The sequence below is a fragment of the Bos indicus x Bos taurus genome, chromosome 8, assembly GCF_003369695.1.
Source record: "Bos indicus x Bos taurus breed Angus x Brahman F1 hybrid chromosome 8, Bos_hybrid_MaternalHap_v2.0, whole genome shotgun sequence".
Lineage (NCBI taxonomy): Eukaryota > Metazoa > Chordata > Mammalia > Artiodactyla > Bovidae > Bos > Bos indicus x Bos taurus.
Window position 1 is genome coordinate 80,114,792 of NC_040083.1, and position 9,280 is coordinate 80,124,071.

Below are 9,280 nucleotides of genomic sequence, written 5' to 3' on the forward strand. Positions count from 1 at the left end.
CCAGACACTCCCTTAAATACAAGAATACAGTCTCTCAGAAAACCTCCTATAGAGACACAGAACTTCAGATCCAAGTACTAACATTTTAAGGAAACTATATCAGGTCTTCAAAGATTTTAAAGGGAGGAAAGGAAGCCAGGTTGAAAGAAGAAGGGGAAGGAGGAGGGAGAGGGGGGTCAAAGAGGTGGCCTTACAGACATCTCCTGCCACCTGCAGATACCCAGGCATTATGGGACTTTACCCTGGGCTCCAGAGAAGGGAGGACTGGAACTCAGCTCTACCAGAAATCAGACCAGAACAGAACCAGAATTCGAGTTCTCTGCCAAGAGGAGATCATCAGTCTCCAATCCTCAGCTCAGGCTGAGGCCCTTCGACCAGATTCCAGTGTCCAGGACCTGGGGGCTAGAAAATAGGGGGAGGATAGGAAGGGTTAAGGAGAGGAAAGAGGAGAGAAGGGGAGAGAGGTCAATAAAGTCTCTTGTTCCTTACTGGTCAGGGCACTCTGGCCAGTTGTCCGCGTCAGGAGGAGACCAGGGACAAAAAGGTCCCAGTTGCAGCTGCTGAGTCTGGTCCATTGGCAGGCAAGCTGGCCCCTGAGTACCCCGAGTGGTCAGAATGTCAGTCTCAGCAAAGAGTCCCATCAGAGTCGCCATTTGTTGCAGGAAGGGGGACCCCTTCCAGGGCCCCAAACTGGAATCTTGTCTAACACTCAGAAATGAATTGTCCGAGGAGACACATGTGCTGACAAAGCAAGAGATTTTACTAGGAAGGGGCACCCGGGTGGAGAGCGGTAGTGTCGGAGTCTAGCTCCGGCGGCCAGGGAATCAGCCTGAAGGGGTGAGGGGTGTTGGCGGACGATGATGTAGCCTCTGACTCATAGCATGGAACTGCATGTTTATTTCAAGCTTCAAGTTTTCTTTTATACTTTGACAAAAGCTTTAGGTCAGAGGTTTGACATTTTTAGTTTCCCCCACTCAGATTTACTGTCTCCAGAAATCATTGTTGTCCTTCAGAGTTCCCGCTTCAGCGATTCTCTCAGAATCGGATTTACTATTATCTACTTTCTCTTATGTGTCCCATACTTAACTTGTGATTACATTGTAACTCATGCTACATTCCTCAGTTTATTTCTTATCTTTCTAAATCCTGTTTGCTCCTAGCATCTTAAGATCACTATCTCCTAAAAAGGCTTCTAGCTATTCTTAATTATTCCTAAACCCTAAACTCAGCAAACTTCTTTTGCCATAAACATTCCCCTCACAAACAGGTCTCAGATAATAATCTTTCCTATGGCCTCAAGCTGCGGCCTACATGCTCATCCTGGGACATTCTTTGTAAAGATCCTTGAACAAATGTCAATGGTTATCTTATAGATTATTTTCTGGGCACAACTGCAGAAGGCTTTGTGCTTTCTCCTGCTCCTCTCAAGAACAATAAGCACCTTAACATTCTTTCCAGCCAACTCAATCGAAGAAAGGAAGAAACAAGTCAGAATCACAAGAGCTAACCCCTTCATCCTGGGACCGTGCCTGTGAGATGAGGAGAAGGGGTTGGGGGCCATGCCTCCATTTTGTCAGTAATGCCTAACGCAGCTCCCAGCATAGTAGGGTAAGGGAACCCAGGAGAGCTCCTCTGCCCCATGGCTCACAGTCTCGGGTTTTATGGTGATGGGATTAGTTTCCGGGTTGTCTTTGGCTAATCAGTCTAATTCAGAGTCTTTCCTGGTGGCGCACGCATCACTCAGCCAAGGTGGATGCTAGTGAGAGGGATTCTGGGAAGTGGACGGACACACGGTGTCTCCTTTTGACCTTTCCTGAACTCTTTTGGTTGGCGGTGGCTTATTAGTTCCGTATTCCTTACCAGGGTCTCCTGTCATAAAACAACTCATTCGAATGGTTACTAAAGGGCCTAGGGTGGGCGGTTTTAGTCAGTGTGCTTCCCCTAACAATAACATACGATACAGCCTTAATAATTAAAGCAATATGGCGCTGATTAGACCATAACCTTTGTCATATATTTATTTCACAAAGTTTATGATTTAATCAGTGGAAAAAGTATGGTCTCTTAAATAAATGATGCTAGGAAAACTGGTCATCCATTTAAGAGAAAATGTAAAAATTAAAAAAACAATTAAATAGAAGCTTAAATATAAAAAGTAAAATAAAAACCAAATGTGAAAATCTAGGCTATGACATATATCCTGGAATTTAGTAAGACTCTTATAACCAAAATCAGAAGTTATCAAACAAAAACAAACATATTTGACTATATAAAAAATTAAGAAGTTGTGTATGGAAAAGATAACCAGAGACAAAATCAACAGACATACCACAGATCTGGAAAGAATGTTTATGAGGGAGATGACAAAAGGCCAATTTTTTTAGTAAGCAAAGAGCTCTTAGAAGCAAAAGATAATCTAAGAGAAAAAGGGGAAAGATGTAAATAGACAGTTCTAGACAATTAGAAGTGCAAATCCAAATGTCAACAAACAAGTGAAAAGACATTTAAATTAATTAGTAGTTAGATCAAAGGAAGTGAGAAAACAATGAGACTGCTTTAACAGCCAAGAGACAGGCTAAACATTGTGGAAGCGCTGTGACAGTAGTTCTCCTTAGGATACCTCTGAAGGAAGTGCACCATCAATGTTGCTGATGGAAAAGCAAATTCTTTTTGGAAGCAGATCTAGCTACACCTTTAAAATGTAAAATAAATGTAAAATACAACCACTGGGCCCAGCCCAGTTCTGAGAATCTTACCCTACACTCCTCCCAAAAAAAAACTACAGAAGAAAGAATGCTATGTTTATTTATCCTAGCAATCTCAATAGAAATACTTTCTTTTCCCCCAAAATTTCTAGACAAAGTGCTAGAACCTCATTTGGTCTAGGTAATGGACCCATGTACCTTAGGGGTGAGAGAGAGAGCAGGCTCCCTGAAGGAAAACCCAGGGTGTCATTAGAAGAAAAATTTCCTCCATCAATGTGTTCCACAAGTCAGCCCTGGTCTATGTGTCCTGTGAGAAGGTAGGAGTAAGCATTTGGATTCTTTTATAATAATTTGGAAGGATAATTTTATACGTGTTGAATTGACCAATAAAAATTGGGGGCTTCCACTTTGTAGGTATCATTTCATTTGGGTGATATGGTATCTTCTCTGCAGATAGGAACTTTTCCAAGCTAGAGTGTATGGAGACCAAAAGCACTCACCTTGAGCAGATAAATGTCTGCCAGCAGTACAGTATGCTGGGGGACCTGACACGGATGGTGCTTGTACTTATGAAGTGACTCTTCCAACCCTGAATAGAAACAATCAATTAATTTGTTGCAAGAAAGTGTGAATGAACTTCTGTCGTTTCACACTGTCTTTACAAAACCCTCTTGGTAAAGAGAGGATAGAGCTGATTTTGCCCCACCCCTTCAGGAAGATATCCACAAAGACACTGGGACCTCAAGATCATGGTTTAGACCATGCATCTGTATTTATTTTTATTAATATATTTTTTAAATTTATTTTTAAGTGATAGATGGAAAAATAACCCAGTCTTTCACCACAAATTGTTGGAGAAGTTCTGTGCTATATGTTGATGCTAGCTGTTTTCTCTTGTTTTTGAGGCAAATAAGTTGTTAGTTGTAGGAACTTAAGGGCTCACCAATGTCTGAAGATTAATAAAAACGTAGGAAACAAACTTCTGATTCTTCAAAGAATGTCATTAATAGTTACAGGATGCCAAGTGACAGCACGACCCAGATTTTCTGATTCCTCATAGAGCAGACAAGAGCAGCTATTCTCTGGGGGTGGGAAGTGTACTCCACACTATTGCTTTGTGAGATCAAGATACTGGCTGGGTGTCAACAAGAGGAAATCCCACTGAATCAGCAGGCACTTCAATTCTCATGAAACTTGACATTCAAACTTTATGAAAGACAGATATTAATGAAACAGAAATTTAAAGTCCAAATAGACCATTTGAAGCATAATCTGCTTTACCTTCCCTGGCATGCAGTTGGCAGTCAGTATGAGTCAGTTCAGTTGTGTCCGACTCTTTGTGACCTCATGGACTGCAGCACTCCAGGTTTCCTGTCCAACACCAACTCCCAGAGCCTACTCAAATTCAAGTGCATCAAATCAGTGATGCCATCTAGCCATCTCATCCTCTGTTGTCCCCTTCTCCTCCCACTTTCAATCTTTCCCAGCATCAGGGTATTTTCCAATGAGTCGATTCTTCACAGCAGGTGGCCAAAGTATTGGAGTTTCAGCTTCCCCATCAGTCCTTCCAATGAATATTCAGGACTGATCTCCTTCAGGATGGACTGGTTGGATCTCCTTGCAGTACAAGGGGCTCTCAAAAAGTTTTCTCCAACACCACAGTTCAAAAGCATCAATTCTTCGGCACTCAGCTTTCTTTATAGTCCAACTCTCACATCCATACATGACTACTGGAAAAACCATAGCTTTGACTAGATGAACATTTGTTGGCAAAGTAATGTCTCTGCTTTTTAATATGCTTTCTAGGTTGGTCATAGCTTTTCTTCCAAGGAACAAGTGTCTTTTAATTTCATGGCTGCAGTCACCATCTGCAGTGATTTTGGAGCCCCCCAAAATAAAGTTTCTCACTGTTTTCATTGTTTCCTCATCTATTCGCCATGAAGTGATGGGACCAGATGCCATGATCTTAGTTTTCTGAATGTTGAGTTGAGTTCTGAATGTGCCATCAGTATAGTTTTCTACAAAGAGTAATTTTTCCAAGATAGCACCTTATGCATATTTGGACATGACATCTTAAGTTCTTCAGTAATTAGGGCCAATTCTTTAGTGGACATGGTAGGATGTTTGAAAGCTGTGCCAAGCCTTGTTGTAAAATCTGGTTTTTCACTATTGATAAAGAAGAAACTTTTTGTAAATGTGTTATAAATATGGATAAACTGTTCTCTAAACATTAAAACATAATTTGTGAGAGAGCTTCTCAATTATCTTAAAATTTTGCTTTTTTCCCTTGTAAAAGTCTAAGCAAAGGCAATAGGCTTCCTCTCCGCATTCCATCCTCCCCCATCAAGAAAACCTTGTCAACAACAAAATTATCTATCAATAAGTTAATGTAAAATTTATGAGTGTGTGGTTAATGTTTCTCAAAGAATTTGGGATAGGGGCATTAGAATTGCTTCTATTTTTATTGCTAAATATATATAATTATCATAAAGTATCTTGGGGGGAAAAATCTATGATCTTATTGACTGATAGTTGATAAACTGTCTAAGGCTCTTTTGAAATGTGAATCCCAGGACTGTACCAAATGTATCACAAATAAGTTCATAGTCTTCCTACATTTTAAAGCTGCTTTCATATTTACCTGCTCCTTTGTTACTGACTTTGATTCAGTTGAAGCCAACAGGTATTTATGGAATGCTTAATTATGTATGTCAGAAAGCTGAAGCATTTTAAAAAAGACTCTTTCTACTTTCTACTTTGTTCTGTTATCATTATTATTAATAGACTTTACTTTTATAAGTACTGCTAAGTTTACAGAAATATTGATTGGAAAGTATCAAGTTCCCATGTATCTCCTGCCCTTTTTTCCCTGGCTTGTTCCCCATTTTATTTACATGTTTTATTAGTATGATACATTTGGTACAATCGATAAACAAATATCAACAGTTGTTATTAACTAAAGCCTATAGTTTACCTTAGGGTTCACTCTTTGTGTTGTACATTCTATGGGTTTTGACAAACGTATAGTTTCATATATTGACCAGTCTGTATCATACCATTATTATACAGAATAGTTTGACTGTACTGACAAACCCCCTGGAAACTTTCTGTTTTAACCTAAAACTGATGTTAAATTGAATCATGGATGTTAAATTGAATCTTTTCACTTATAGCTTTATTATTTAAAGTTTCCACATTTAGTATTTCTTTTTAAAAATGTTTATTTATTTTTAGCTGCACTGGGTCTTTGTTGCTGCATGCAGGCTTTCTCTGGCTGCAGTGAGGGGGGCTACTCTCTTGTTGCCGTGCATGGGCTTCTTGTGGTGGTATTTCCTGTTGCAGAGCACGGGCTCCAGGGCATGCAGGCTTCAGTATTGTGGTTCCTGGGCTCTAGAGAGACCACAGGCTCAGTAGTTACAGCATATGGGCTTAGCTTCCTTAAGGCATACGGAATCTTCTCAGACCAAGGCTCGAACGTGTTTCCCCCGCATCGGCAGGATTCTTAACCACTAGACCACCAGGGAAGTCCAGTATTTCTTTTTTCTTCTGTTGAAAAAATAGTGAGGCCATACATACCATTTGAATCCAAAATTTGTACACATGTCCCTAAATGATTAACCATTTATATTGATAGAATCTTTCATATAATTCAGTTACCCACCTCAGATATATTTATTGAGTTCTTACCTGGATCAGCACTCTGTTCCAACAGTCTTTTGATTAGGGGTGCTTGTGATAGGCAGCTTTATGCCATAGAGCTTCATTTCATGCAGAGATACATGTTTAATTACCAAAGCTCCTTTCACCATGTTTTCTTTGTCACTTTATTTTTATTATTATTCAAATGCATTTTTGAATAGGAAATATATGTATATAGTGCGAAACATACAAGGTATAAAAACATTCACATGTCCAGAAAGACTCCCACTCACCTTTGCACCCACATACTCACCTCCCTCAACAACTGTTATCAAAGCTTTATATGTGTCCCCAGAGATATTACATATGTATACAAAATAAATCTTTTAAAATAATAATCTTTGCCTTTTTTTCACTTCATAATATATTTTGGATGCTGTTCCAAGCACTGATCTATTACTTGCTTATCCTTTTGATGAGTGCATAGTATCCCATTTTTTTGATGTTCCATACATTATTTAGCCAGTCCTTTACTGATGAACAAAGTTCATTTTTTGTGGTTTCAATGCAGCAGTGAGTAACCTTGCACATATGTCTTTTTATAAGTACTTTAATACAGCCAGAGGATACATTTTAGGAAGTGACATTACTGCATCAAAGAGGAGGTACATTTTAAACTGTGATAGATCCACAGTTCTATTTATGATAGTGTTACAAAGCAGGTTCACTGCCCCTGTGGACACAGAAGCCAGTACCATGACACCAGCTTTTGAGAAAATGAAGAGCTTTATTGTGAGGTTGACCAGCAAAGAGACAGGAGGCCAGACTCCAATCTGTCTCCATGATCCACAGTTCAGGGTGAAATTTAAAAGGTTGGGGAGTTTCAAATTTGGAGGCTGATTGGCTAGTCTTGAATCAGTTCATGTAAGCTATGAACTGATGTATGGACTGATGTTGGAAGTCAGATTTTCCATATTGACCAATTTCTTGCTTCACAAAGGGCTCTGGTGGCAACATTTCTATTTGAGTTAGGTGGGCTGGGGGTTCTTAGTTCCAAGGTCATCCTGGAGACATGGCTTTTTAACTTGCACAGGTGAAGTGCTATTCTCTAAAATAACTCGTGTTGATTAATCAATCAACCTATTTAAGGAGGCAAAACCAGTTTCAGCTGGTTTCTGTGCTGTTTCAATGGGTCAGCCATTTTCCATAGAAGTTGTGTCAGCGTACGGGAGTGCTATCTGCTTGCATCATCACCAACACAACATGTTATTAAACTTTTGGATCTTTGTCAATCTGATAGATGAAAATTATACCTCATTGTAGCTTTAATTTTAATTTCTCTTATTATGTGTAAGACAAACATTATTATTTATGTCTTCAGAAAATTAATAAGGTAAAGATTGATGGCATTTAAGTTGAAGGCAGTTAAGTGATCCAACAACACCTAATAAGTGAGAATGCCCAGAAAGTGATCTGCTAAGCTTGCCACCTTGGCCACCATTTCACCTTGTTTCCATAGCACCCAGCACAGTGTGGGGGATGAAAGGTTTGCATTTCCTGGGAGTTTTCCTATCCTTGGTCTTAGTAGTTCTCAAAAAAGGTGTTGAAGAATGCCTGTTATAAAGGGAAATAAAACTCCTTACTAAAATGGCAAGATCAATGAATTCTAAAGAATCCTCCCAAAATCCCTTTAAAATCTTAGGTATTCACCCTCACCTCTGCCCTGAGATAGATCTGAATCAATATTAAGAAACTTGATACTTTCCAATCTATCCTGAATCTGAGTAACCACAATGATTGACATAAAATTCATGTTCTAGACTTCTAGGAGAGGTGAATTTATCCTAATACTGATGACACATATTTGAAAAAACACTCTTTCTTTTCCACTTCCTACTCAGAAACACTAGTTTCCTCTCTGTATGTGACTTCAAACTTGGACCTTTGGTTTCCTTATCCTCTGGGACCCTGAGAACCTGTGGTTTCCGAGTAGCAGTTAAAGACTTTGCCTTCATTCATGATGTATATGCATATATCATTGGAGTTTGTTGGCAGGTGTAGGCTTGTCCCTGACTTGTGCTGTCTCTTGATACTCCTGTCCCAGTTTGCTGCCGAAGGAGGATTATTCACCCTGATCATCATTTGCCTGAAGTCAGGGTTGGGTCTTGGAATATGAGAAAAGACAGAGCCATCTGGGGAGGAGTGGGTTTCCCAGGGCAGAACAGCTTGTGGTAATTTGACAACTGTTAAGCAAATCAACAAAGCAACTAAATGAAGCAAACTTTCTGGAATAGAAGTACTGTCAATCCTGAATTATAAATTTTCAGTTATTATCCTTTATTTACCAAATATTGAGCACCTACTATGTATCAAGTACTGTTCTACGTTTTAAAGATATAGCAAGTGACTAACATGGGAAACATGCCTGCATATAGGGTTGTTTGGGGGTTCCCAGGTGGCACTAGTGGTAAAGAACCCACCTGCCAATGCAGGAGACATAAGAGTAGTGGGTTCGATTCATAGGTCAGGAAGATCCCCTGGAGGAGGGCATGGCAACCCACTCCAGTATTCTTGCCTGGGGAATTCCATGGACAGGGGAGCCTGACAGGCTACAGTCCGTGGGGTCGAAAAGAGTCAGACACGACTAAGTGACTAAGCACAGCACCAACGCAGGGTTGTTTTATCCAAAGGTCATTGTAATTGTCTTTCCCCATTCTTATGGTGGATCTGAGGACCTAGTGAATCATACCTAGAAAAGAAGCATCCATTTCTAGTAAACCACAGCTGCACTTAGACTCAGCCTTATCTCTTTGCTACAAACAAAAGAAGTGAGCTGAATTCTTTCCTAACACAGAGCACATCGTCTAGATTCCAGGAAGAAAAGTCTTTAAGATTCTCAAGTCCATCTGGGGGAAGCATAAATGACAAGGAGAAAA